This window comes from Lepidochelys kempii, chromosome 14 (assembly GCF_965140265.1).
Source record: "Lepidochelys kempii isolate rLepKem1 chromosome 14, rLepKem1.hap2, whole genome shotgun sequence".
In the NCBI taxonomy this organism is placed as follows: Eukaryota; Metazoa; Chordata; order Testudines; family Cheloniidae; genus Lepidochelys; species Lepidochelys kempii.
This window is the reverse complement of record NC_133269.1, coordinates 11,217,747-11,231,733: the sequence shown is the minus strand read 5'-3', so window position 1 is coordinate 11,231,733 and position 13,987 is coordinate 11,217,747.

Here is a 13,987-nt window from a genome sequence, read left to right as displayed (position 1 = left end):
TGGATTAATACATCAAGCCTATCTGACTCCATTTATTACCTCCTTAAGGGTGTAGATCATTTTGATTTGGGCACAGATTTACATTCGTTATATGTAGCAGTAAAATTGTTGGCAAAATTTCTCAGATCTTTCCCATAAATTTGTATCTTTCAGAGCCATTAATGTCAAATGGAAGGTATTGCTATAGATCTCTTCAAATAAAAATTCCTGCTAAATTAAATAAAAATTCCTGCTAGCAGAGTCCACTGTGAAAGTTAGTTCCACATACATTGTTAAGATAGTGGTGTTTTATTCCTGAATATTTTTATCCACTGGATTGTGGGACCTTCACTATACAGACTTAAGAAATATTTGTTCTTTAATAATTGGACCAAAATTTTTGTGATCTTATTCTAATTGATGTTGCAATTTAAAATTCAGAGAGGGTAGAGAAATATATGAAGTGGCATTTTAAGCACTGGCTAAATCCCACTGTATGTGTCTAAGTGGAAGTATAAGGGTATCATGAAGTTGACCCATGTATTAACAGAGTCCATGAATGTGTCCTAAACTAAACTCAAGCAACTCCGCTGAACATGCTCCCATTGAAGTAATTGGCAAAACCCTTATTGCCTTGAATAAGCAGGACTGGGTCAATAAGATGATGATGATTTAAGGCTTGACTATATCTCAGACATTATTGGATGTTACGTTTTCAGGTATTCAATATTAATGTTCTGAGGGTTAGGTGATGGGTGTTTTGAACTCAGGCACATTTTAAAGAGTGGATACATTGTTGTTAGTGAAATGAATGAGATGTATTTTCCACTGAATGCATCCAATGAAGTGAGCTGTAGCTCACGGAAACTTATGCTCAAATAAATTTGTTAGTCTCTAAGGTGCCACAAGTACTCCTTTTCTTTTTGCAGAAAAATATTACTTTAATTTATATTATGATATATTAAGATTACATGTATAATCCATAAAAATATGGATTTGTGGTCCATATTTTGCTTGGTTCCATCAGTGCAATGCAGTTAATTACCACTGAGTGGCAACCATCTAACTCAGAGTGGGATGTTGCCCTATATTTCTAAAACACTTTCAAAACTTCAGCGCGTATGCAATCTTGTCTCCAAGGTGCCACCAGGATATACTTATCTCGAGAAAAATCTTCTGGATCTCTATCCTGGTCCTGGAAAGGTAGATAAGCTCCCTTAAAGGGGCAAAAATAAAGAGTTATAGGGAAGAAGGAGGTACTTAAAATATTTCAGTAATTCATAAATGCATCAGTTATATCTAGGCTTAGCAAAATTCATTATTTTTTGAAAGATAATATAGATGTGCACTTTTAAATATTTGTTTAGATTGTTGTTATTTTAAATTTTCACAGTTGCACAAAATGATGGGGTTTAAGCATTTTTTAAAAAATTTTATATAATTAAATGTTCATAGTTGTGGAGTATTACGAATGGGGTGGAGTGTCAGACAATAATTATTTAGTGACAGCAGACACTGAGATTCAAAGAGGTAAAGCTTTTTTAATCAGTGGAACACAAATTCTCAACATGACATGTCAAAGTATAGGAAGTAAATATCCTTTAATCAAACTTCAATACGTTTTCAAGCAGCATTTTTTTCTTTCTTTTGCCTATCTGTAAATTTCAAATATTGTTGGAAATATTTTCTTTGTTGTTTTCTGTGTACAGTGAAATTTATGTTTACCAACATTTACAGATCAAAATCTAATCCTTCCCAACCTAGTTATACGCAGTGGCTAGAGTGTGAGGTCAGGTAAGGGGGAAACGGCAGCAAAATAGAACTGAGCTTTGCATGGGTAATGCATTGCTTGTCTTTATTAGCTGAAGTTGTGAAACCTTTAACCACTACTGTGGAAACTGGGTAGGCAACAGGGGAAAAGCAACAAGGATCGTAATCATTTGAATGACAGTATAAAGAAAGAACTAAAACTCCTTCTAAATTATCCCCTTTTCTCCCACCCACACACTATAATAGAATTAGAAATTCTTGTGATACCCCAAAATGGCACCCTCCAGCCCTGCATGATTTCATGGGGTGGTTGCACTGTCCCAAGGAGTGCATGCTAAAAACTGAATTTATGAGCTAGTGCAAGAGCTAAAACTTTATTGGCTTCCAATATAAATTGAAGCCCTTAAATGAGCTGACCTGGGTCTCTCGTTGGTTGGAGGAGTGATTCCTATGAAGAGACAAAATGAGTGGAAGTTGCAAGTGAAAATTCACTTGTCACTTTATTTTTTAAAAACAGCTGCAGCTGCACTGGCCTCCTAAACCAGGGAATTGTGGGTTCAAGTCCTATCTGGGATAGAAAAGTCCCATCTACAGGGGTGAGCATATAAAAATGTGAATAGAGTGAATCATTGTCTTTTCATGTCTGTATATATTACCATTTTTTAAAATGTCTTCAAATATTATAATTTAGTCTGACTCGGCAGCATTGCACTACGACCAAACTGCATTGTAATTTAGGCCTGGTCTACACTGCGTGGGGGCGAGCTAAGTCAGTATAAGTTACGCAACTTCAGCTATGAAAATAGCGTAGCTGAAGTCGACGTACTTAGAGCTACTTACCGCGGTGTCTTCACCGCGGTAGGTCGACTGCTGACACTCCCCTGTCGACTCTGCCTACGCTTCTCGCTCCAGTGGAGTACCGGAGTCAACGGGAGAGCGCTCGGTGGTCAATTTATCACATCTTCTCTAGACCCCCCCGCTGGATCGATCGCTCCAGAGGTTAGTCTCATAAGGCCAGACCCTCATCTCAGAAATGGTACTGAAATCAGCTTTTGGTGTCCAATTGAAATTAGTGGAGTCACTCTGGATTGCACTTGTATACACTGGAAAATTAGAGTATGTAGAATATCTGTCAACTAACACAGTGTAAAACTCTATGCGTAGACAAGGACTGTTGTCATAATGTTAAACACAACAGACTTTGCACTAAGTGCTAAGTCAAACATCATGGTAGCACATGTTCTAACATCATGTACTTTTCCAGCATAGACAAGTCTCAGCTATAGCTATGATCAGTATCTGGCTCAATAGGTTGGTCCCTTAAAATGAGATTAATACCTAGTGCAACTCCAGAGCCTAAAAGATATTGAGTTGGCAGAGGGGGAAATCTGTCAAGTCATCTTTTGCAAAAACAGCATTGTCCCTACTGACTACTTACCTGAGCTTTATCTAGCCTGGTTTATGCTATCTTCACTGATAGAGCACATACAGCTTATCTCAGAAGAATTAAAATGGCTTCTTATATATGATCTTTTAAGGTTAGACTGTTGGTTTATTATACAGTGTTTCATAATTAATGAGAAACTATCTTTATAATTTTAGCTATTCAGAGTTTTGTATTTTATGTTCTATTGTGGCTTCCTCCTCTCCCCCATTTTGTTATTATACTTTATATTTACCTTGTTTGTTCACTGCTGCCTTTTTAATCCTAGAATTGAAAATGAGACCTTGGTCTCTCTCTTTGTAATATCTTAATTTTTATTTTTGCAATAAATACATTCTCCAGGAATCAATTTCTTTTTAAAGCAAGTTCTTTTATATTCCAAATATGTACACCCAATATAAAAACTAATGATGCTAACATTGTGTTTATTATGACACAATAAATCTCGAATACTCTGTGTTGCATTTAGATTTGTACATGGGCCTTGATTGAATTCAAGGCTCTAATGAAATCATAAACCACAAAAGGAAGTGACCAGGGGCAGGAAGCCAGGACTCCTAAGTTCTTCTACTGACTTGCTGGGTGATGCTGGGAAGGTCACTTAACTTCTTCATACCTTGGTTTCCCCATCAGTGAAATGGAGTAAACAAATATTTATCTACCTCACAGAGCTTTGTAAAATCTTTAAAATCCTCTGATGGAAGATACTGTGCAGGTGCAAGATATTAATACAAGGAGGGAAGGGAGCAGTTTTGATTAGCTGGAGTGTTTTAATTTAGTTTCAATATTCTGTCCGAGTTGTAATTTATCATTGAGTCATACCTGTCAGTGTTATATGGCATAGCTCCACCTACTGTGGGGAGCACTTTGCCACCTTTATAATTCATGTCACGTGGATCCATTCCAATAAATAAGAGACCCACATTTTGACAGTTTTGTGATTTAAGGAGAGTTCAGTTAATATACGTCTTCATGCTTGTCACTCCCTATCTGGGCTTCACCCAGAATCTGAAGGTGTTGAGTAGAAAGGGGTCATTTTTAATTGATAGACACCAAGCAATTTTATTTTTAAAATTACTAATACTGTTTAGTGTAGAGAAACAAGAATTAGGCTACCAAAGGTCATCTCTTACTGATCATTCAGTGACTCCCACTGTTTTAATCACAGGGGGTCTTTTACGTCTTGTAGGCGATGACATAATGGAAACTAAGCAAAATAATCACACTTGTTGATCATGGCTATTTTATTATTAAATAAAGGAAAAGAGACCATTAAACAAAACACAAATAACAGAACACAATTGGTTGCTTCCATTACAATCTCTTTGCTGTGCCTTTCTGTGGGGAACTTTGAATAGAGATTACACATTTGTGAGTAAGCCCACGTTCAGTGGGGCTTTTTTTTTTCTTGGTCAGTTGAAACTAAGGTCTTATTTCCCAATATTATGATGAGTCCAGTCTTTGTATCTCATAGATACTTAACTGTTTGTAGATGGGCAAAATAATTTTGCTTGTTATTAACCAGATAGTTTATAGGTGGATAAGAAATCATAAGTCCCATGAAATCATAGAAGATACTAAAATCAGTTATTTAGCAAATGCCTTTTAAGGAGCGTCTTGACACAGGCCCTTAGCAAATATTGAGACTCTTAACTCCAACTAAATCCCACTTTTTCTTTTTTGGTTTACCAATGTTTAGCCCCTGTTTCCTTTCCAGGAATGCGTGGTCCACCCATCTGGTGGTTAACAGGCGAAACTGTTAATATTATTAATTGCAACAGTATTTCCATATCTCAGTAAAGTCATTACAAGAGTTTTTAAATCTAATCCCTTGGCACTATCTTGCTTCACTTCCTTTCGCCAACCCATGTTGATGTCTTGAGGAGGTTTTCTTGGGCTTGGTTTCTTCTTGAGTCTTCTCCATTCTTAGTTGTCTGTGGCAGCTTGCTTATAGAGATGGATAGGATGCGATGAGTGCTGTGTGTTGGAGCAGAGCAGCAGAGAATAAGAGTGAGCCGTGCTCACTTCAGAGTTTTATACTTTGAGTTTGTGTATAGTGGGGGTGCTGAGAGTCATTGAACCAACTATATATAATGAGAATCACTTCAAGCCATGGGGTGCGGCAGCACTCCTGGTTCCAGCACCTAGATTTATACCCTTCTCCTTCCTATTTTCATTAAATTATAGAAACATACGCCTATTCCAGGCTTATTTATATTCAAATTACCTGCTGTCATCCTTTCATTGGCTCCATGCCTTTGGAGGTTGGTTCTCAACATTCTCAGCTCCTGAGTATGTGGTCTAATTAAAGAATAGGCAACACACTTTAAATTGCCTTTGCCCTTCTGTAGCAGGAAAACATCAGATAATTTTAAGAGTTTTAACTCTTTCCTTTTATTTAGTCAATTTTCTGAGAGAGTCCTTCAATTTTATTAGAATTTAACAGAAAATTCAATGCTGTTTTAAAAAAGTCCAAACACTCCAGTTCTTTTTATGGAAGTTTTTAGTTCTCAAAAGTCTTTTTAAAATTCAATAATTCCTAAAGAGAGTCTTAAGTTATTAAAGAAGTTGTTGATTCTTCAGGACAATTTTTGGACAGAGGATTTTTCTTTTTTCCTCAGTTTGATGCGGGAGTTGCTTGAGCACTGCCATTAATTAATTAATTCCCCATTAATATAAATATTGTAAACTGGCTTCTTACATTAGTAATCAGTTGAGAAAGATCATTCTATTTCATGTTGGCACACGAAGCATTTTACTATATATGTAGCGATGATATTAGGAAACCACATTTAACACTTTGCATTTAGTCAAAATACTTTCAAATGTGCCTTTCAAAATGGTTTGCCATTTCAACGGTTAAGAAATAAACAAAGGTTTTCTACAAAATATTTCCCAACTACACATGTTTTTCGTTAAAGTTTTTAAGAACCCAAACAGAGATTTGTCTTGCAAAGGTGGGGCTGGTAGAGGCCCACTTTACAACCTAGATTTGTTATTCTGATACCACATCCCTGCATACCCCTTTGAGGTATCCTGCATTAAGTATATCTTCACATACTTTTAGAGGACCAGATCTTTTCTAAAACATTTTTTTTTTTACAAAATATCTCAAGGGGAAAAAAAAAGGATTATATCTATATCAAATTGGTTGAGATAAGACAATCTTTTAGTTTGTTTGTCTCTTCTCTTGACCCAATCTCCTTAAAGTTACAATCTGATTTGTTATAGTAATTAGACTTCTATTACATATTTTGTACAAAGCACAAATTTCAATAACCAATGCATCTTTTAAACATAGCACAAAAGGAAATAAAGTCAAGTCAGGAAAAAGCTGCCTTTTAAAGCTTATATAAACACTCTTGGGGATCATAAACAGTTTTATGGTCAAGGATGCCTTATATTAGCTACTTTCAGGATGACAGAAAGCAGAAGCCTTCTGGAATTTCTTAGATTAGTTTGAACATTGTTTGTATCAATTTTGAATAAGGTATTCTCTGACATTGTTCATATCTCCCAGAGAGAAATATATAACTGAGACCAAACCCAGTGGGACCAGCTAAAGATAATATGGTTCTGGTAAATGGGGGAATCTGGTGATCCAGTCTGAAAGTGGGGTGAACGGTGGGAGAAGTTCAGAGGATGGGCCTGTCACCTGGAAGTGTTATCACAGAGAGACTGAGTGAAGGGTCAAGATACAGTGTCCTCCTGGCACCGTAAGTGGGGATGAACCTTCTCTGATGAAATGCTCTCAGTCAAATGTTAAGCTAACCACTTGTGGGCAGATAGATTCCTGCTAGAATCCTATGGGTTGAAAGGGACTTATCATAGAATCATAGAATATCAGGATTGGAAGGGACCTCAGGAGGTCATCTAGTCCAACCCCCTGCTCAAAGCAGGACCAAGGAGTGTCATCTAGTGGATTGTGCTGTATTGTGACAGGACTAACAAGATGACATGACAAAATGACATGAAGTTTAGGACTATTCCTCATTATATGTTAATATAATTTATTTCAGTGAGGACATTCATCTCAGCTTCTTCGTAGGGTTAATAGGGTTGTATAGTTACCCAGCTTCCATACACAAGGTACTGAGGAGATGAAGGATTTGCCTGAGGTCATATTGTACAAACAGGGCATGTAACTCCTACATCTTTTGCAGAGGAGATTTCTTTAGCAGCTGGAAAAGGTTGCTACAGAATTTTGGTGTCTTGTCAGTTAACAGAATCCCTGCTGGAGTTGATGAGCACACATCTGATTTAAGGCCTACGACAAAGGCGTTGTCAGTTGCTGGCCTCTGCAGTTTATTACAATAAGTAACTGACCTTTCCAACTTCTGGTTCTTCATTCTAACCTATAATTCACTCTAGTTGCCCACAATGCCCCTCAGAACTGTATAAGAAAAGTTGCTGCAGAGCATAAGGGCTAGGCCCTGTACATCAGGGGGTCTCAACCTTTTCCTTTCTGAGCCCCCGCCCCCCCCCACGTTCTAAAAACTCCACGGCCCCCCTGTGCCCCAACAATGGTTTTTCTGCATATAAAAGCCTGGGCTCGTGTTAGGCAGTTGCAAGCAGGGCAATTGCCCAGAGCCCTATGCCATGGGGTCCCACAAAGCTAAGTTGCTCAGGCTTTAGCTTCAGCCCCAGGTGGCAGGGCTCGGGGCCCCAGGCTTCAGCCCCTCATGGCAGGACTACGGCTTTCTGCCCTTGGCCTCAGCTAATCTAATACTGGCCCTGCTTGTCGGACCCCCTGAAACCTGCTCGCAGCCTCCTATGGACCCCTGGTTGAGAACCGCTGCTCTACATCACTTAATTCCTTTGGATTGGTTGCAGGGAGGGTGCAATGGGCAGAGAACCTATACAGGAACCTTCTATGCCCCATGCTTACTTTAAATAAGCTGATGTGGAGGAGGAGGATGTGGGTGGCCTGGGAGAATGACTACAGAATCTGAGGCTGAGAATTCAATGGTCCAAAAACGCTCCAACAGGGACTGAGGAAAGGCAGTGGTTGCTATTCTATGAGAGGAATTTGCCTTCCTATCAGCAGACTAAAAGGCAAATTCTTCTCATACAGAACATCCTGGTGTGGGAATGTGCAGCTGACATGTTATGCTAAAAGGCTAGGGCATAAATTTATAGCTGCCCAGAAGCCACTCTAACCAGGGAATGACCATGCCCAGGAGATTTGATGTTACTATCTCTTCTGTTCAGTCAAAGAAAAGAAAAGAACTTACCATAGCAATCTCCAAGATACACAGCATTTGGCCAAAGGAACATGCACATATAAGAATATATACATGATTTATATGCACTCATCTAGGCCCCAATTGTGCAAACATTTACATATACAAGTAAGTTTCCACATGTAAGTGGTCTTTTATATTCCTACTGAGTTTAAGACTCTGTAAGCATGTACAGTTATCTGCCCGGGGGAAAGGGCTCAGTTACAAGAACTCCGTTACATACCACTTCCGCACCCAGATAACACCATGGGTGTATCTATCAGAGGTGCAGCTGCATAGACTTACACAGGCTAGCTTTGATCAAACCAGCTTGAATAACAATAGCAGTGAAGACATGGCAGCATGGGCTCCAGTAGCCTGCCGGGGACACTGGGTATGTGCGTGAGCAGCTGGTCTGTGCTGCCACAGCTATTTATTTTTTTAACTAGCTAGATCAAAGCTAACTCAGTTATGTCTACACATGTTGCAGTACACCTCTGCTTTCTGTGTAGACGTACCTTAGTCTTATGTCAGTAGAGTTACTCCTACCTTTAACTAGGGAAGCATGACTTGGGTGGGTGGGTGTGGATAGAGACATGAGCACAGTCCTGAAAACGCATGCACATATTTCTAATCGCATACGTGTTTTTGTTGTTGGTAATATTATTTGTATTATGCTGGTTCCCCTGCAGCGTTGGAGCTTCTGTGTGTGGAAAACTGTTTTCTTGCAGGAGCAATATTCCCCTCCCACGGTATTCTTCCAGCATCGCCCCCTTTCCTAACACCTGCTTGCCAACGCAGATGTCATTTTGACATGTTCTTGAGCAAAACAAATTATAAAATCCTTCTGGCAAGCCCCATGTCGTTTTATTTGTCTGACTGTAAACTTCAATGCACACTGTAGTGGTATAGAAATGATAATTTTTAAAACGTGGATCTATTTAAAACTAGACATGCTTTTCACTGAAAATAAATAGATTTCCACTTTGGTCCTGCAAGAGTTTATGCATAGTCACAGCTTTTTAAGAGCAGGTTGGACAAACATCTGTCAGGAATAGTGTAGGTTGACTTTGTCCTCCCTCAATGCAGGGGGCTGGTTTTGGTGACTTCTTGAGGTCCTTTCGAACCCTACATTTCTATGATTCTGTGTGCAGGCTGACTGAATGCAAAGCCATGCATCTACATAAGTGTTTGCAAGATCGAGGTCTTTGTCATCAAGAATTCAGAAAGCACTAGTGAGGGATCTGGCCAGCATCCTGTCTGCTGATATCAACTTTCTTCCCTCTCCAGATGCATTGATTTAATTTATGGCACAATATATTCAAATAGGGTAATGAAAAAATAATTTTTCAAGTGTTCTGTCCTTATTCCTGTGTCCTGGGTTTAAAGTATTCTGTACATGCTACATCAAGGACAGAATTAACATGAAGCTTATTTCATTACAGATTTCTCTGTAAGTATTTTCAAATGTGCAGTTATAAGATTTCTACTCAAAACTATTCACCTTTCACCTCTCGTTGTTTGATTTTTCTTAGGCAAAATGAGAATGTTTCCATATTTGATTTTTTTCCCCGTTCTTTTCTTTGAAGACATAGGGAGGAAAAAAATCAAAGAATGGTCCCTTATGTTGTAAAAATTCATTTCTGCCTCCAGTAATCTTCAAACAGACTGTTTTTAAAATGTTCTAACCAGCTTCTTTAAAAGAGGTAGCACCAAATGCAAAATTCTGAAGAGTTGAGGGAAGGGGTCAGTTAGACTCCTCCCACAACGTGCTTTAAAATGGTACGAGACAAAGAAAGTGTGGGAGAGCCTATAACAGCCACAGAGATTATCTGAGTCTCCTACATCCCAGGAAGGTGCTCTAAGTCCTGGACAATACGAGTCAGTCTCTTTCTCAATATCATCCTTTTTGAACAGTCGGGGGGGAGAGGGAGAGAGAGAGCTAGTGAATCCGCATTTTCCAGTGAAAAATGTTTAATCAGAAAATTGATGACCAGCTTTAGTCCCCAACCATCTGGCCCACGTGCATTCCGAACGTTAGCCATATGACTGGCAGTTTGTAAGTGAGGAATAGTTGTGGTCAGCAGAGGCATTAGAGCTGACTCCTCCAATTATAAAAGAGGAGGTGGCGGGCAGCATATTCTCTGTGAGGGCTCCTGAATGCTAGAACTTGCTCCACCCACTTTAGTCCAAAATAGGTCAGATTTGGTGACCTCCTGGGCATGCTGCAAAAGACCCGTGTTAGATAGAAGGCTGCCGGTATCTTTCTCAAAGCTCTTTTCCACACTAATATTTTTCTTGGAGTGGCAGGCTAGCAAACATCCTTTCATTATTTATTGGAGGGGGGCAGTATGGACTAGCATTAGAGCAGTGGGTAACGGGACTTTGGCGACAGCGGTTTCCTGGCTTTGCCACTGACGTGATGGATGATTTTGGTCAAGTCATTTAACCTCTTTGTGCATCAGTTTCCCCATCTGTAAAATGAGGATAATAGTTACTGCCCTCCTTTGTAAAACACTCTAAGAGCGAGTGATGAAAGAATGGAATGTTGTTATTTAATGCTTCTGGGGTTGGGGTTTGGTTTTAATTCGAATTATGTGCCCAGTTGCCTAAAATGTTTTAATTATTATTCAAACTGAAATAAAACAAAAGGTGGCAGTGGGGGCAGGAAACAGGTGCCCGACGTGTAAAGTTCTTTTTAAATTCTACATTTTTCCTCTCTCTGCTTGAAGCAAGTGGGTGGATCTGCAGCAGTGTCTGCGCTTGGGATGCCAGTTACACTGCCACTTTATCTTGTTGTTCTGCCACATCTGTTTGCGACCTGAGAGGAAATCTACAGGAAGGAGTGGTGCCCAATGGTTAGAGCAGGGAGCTAAGGCTCAGGATGTCTTGCTTTTATTCCTGATTCTGGCACTGACTTGCTGTGTGTGACTTGCTGGGCAGTAATTATAGTAAAGAATAATACTTTTAACTTCTCTGTACCTTAATTTACAACCCTTCTGTCAAATCAGTCAAGGCTGCTGTGAAGTTTTATTAGTATTTATGCATTTCTTTGTTGTTTTTCTGATAAAAGGGGCTCTATGCCAGTACAATAGTCATTCCTAACACTTTTTCAATTGTGCTTTCAGTAATTAGATAGTCTTACCGTGATATTCTCTAGAGAAATCCAGATACCATGGTAACATCATTTAATTGCATAAACAACTGGGACATTTTTAAGGATGACTACTGTAAAAAGAGTCGCATTGTGGCTTGTTCAAACGGTCTGTCTCTCCTTTCAGTTACACCAGAGAGTTATTCCATGGAAGTCAATAGTGTTTCAGGCCAAAATATATAATGAAGAAGACTGAAATTATATGATCTAGTGTTATATACAGGTAGTAGACAATTAGAATAATTTTAAATTCTCATCAACTTTGAATTTTAAAAAAAGCAAGCTTCCAAATGTAAATTGAACAAACCGATCATGCTGATTGTGTCATGGTTTGTGATGCCTTAAGAAATGCCATCCTGAAACACAGTTCTAAAGAAAAGTACAACAATAGAAGCCTGCTTCTGCTTCCATTAACGTAACGGCAGAAGTTCCACTGCGGGCAAGCGAGAGCTCATACAGTACTTTATACGGTATTACTGAATAGAAAAATTGGGATTAAAATATTACCTGCACACATTGCTCCTGTTGGTTGGAAGTGAGAAGCTTGCATTAGTATCAGATACCTCTCTCAGTGGTGATTCCTTGGTGTTTCTCTCTCCTTCTGGCAAAAAAGCAGGCCACAATGATAATTTTGTTTTATTTATCATTGCTGAGGCTGAAAAGTTGTTATATCAATAATTTTGTCGGTTTCTTTTCTTCCTCTGGCTGTGAATCACCCATCCCAATTAGGTAGATATGTATATACATTGATGCTTTCCAAAAACATTCAAGCTGAGAAAGACATGGGAAATTTCAGTCCAAGTGGTTTATTTTGCCAAAGTTATAAGTGACTGAAAATGATGTCTTATAATGGAAAGTGTCAGGCAACCTTAATGATAGGCATTGCTTCCTCTACTCCATTTTTGTTTTTAGTCCAAATACCAAGACATCCAGTTATTTTTCTTTTTATGCCACTCTTTAATAGCCCTCCTATAACAGTAAGCGCCATATGACACAAGCTCATGGCCATTGCAAATCTTTAGAAATGTAATTGAACAGGTTTGGGAAAGAAAGGAAGGGGCCTGTTTCCACAGGCTCTGGAGTATTTTTCAAGGGGCTATTCTTTCTTTCTTTCTTCCATCTGTATCTCAGCACCTGTTCTTGTATTCAGAGCATTCCAGCTCTTCTCTTGCCTCTCCTGGTCTCACGCCCATAATATCCTGTTTCTTCCGACACGCTGGGACTTCTCCTCCTAACTAAAGTAGCTTTTTATTTGAAGTTTGCAGCTGGACTGGATTTCAAATGATATGTGGTTGGGGTGATTGGGGTTGCGGGAGACCGCCATTCTTATCCCTGTGTTTCATTCTATGCAGGCCCGGCCTCCCTGCTCATCACTTTTTAATCTGACCCTGATCTGACCCTGTATAATTCAGCAAGAACATACGCAGCACCTTGCTCTGCAGTTCTCCATATGGCACAGTGAGCAAAGGAAGCCTGTGCCAACTTCAAATCCAATTATAGCATAGAAAGGTTGCTCCATTATTGCATTTGAAACCATCATTAAATTTGCTAACCATGAAAGGGTGCCAAACCTGCCATTTCTTTGGAATGGGGGACATCTGTTGGCGTTAACGCTCACATGGGACTCGATAGGCTATGTCAACACTTGCATTAGAATCTGCTGCTTTAAAAAAAAAAATTCTGCCTGCTGGTAGCTTGTTTTAAATTTTCCATTTCTCATTCCCTTTTCTGATCATAACTCTGTAATAAGCACTTCAATTAATGAAGACTGCCTTACACAGAGGACGAAAGGGCTGGTACAGTTAGAATTGGACCAATGTCGTCTCCTTTGTTAACACATTCTCCCCATCAATGCTATCAGAATTAGCAGAATATGCAGAAATTAAAGATACAGTATGTGAGAGAAGTGCCAATGCAGGGTTTCTACTAACAGGCTGTTGAATCATTTAAATTGTGTGGGGCCCATGCCTGCAGTCAGTGACACTGGTGTGAATATGGAGTAACTCCATCAACATACCCCTGTGTAACTGAGGGCAGACTTTATCTTCATGCAGGGCCATAACCAGGGCGGGGCGAGTGGGGCAGCTGCCCAGGGGGTGGAAAAATTATAAAAAAAAAAATAGCAAGGGGTGCAAATATGCTTGCTTGCCCCAAGCGCTACAATGCCTAGTTACAGCTCTGCCCTTGCATCAGACAGTTTGCTTTGTGTGAGCGATGTGTGTTGGATATCCTGGGCCAAAGTGAGCGCTGACAGTCTCGGTGTAGTCTCGGTGCAAGGGAGTATTGCAGGATGTTCATTTTTGCTGTGTTCAGCCCATGCTGAGGCTGCTGAGTGACATGATGAGAGCTAAAACTTCTACACTGTCGTGGAGACCAATGTGCCTGGTGCTCAGCAAGGTGAGTAAACCGCAACCACGC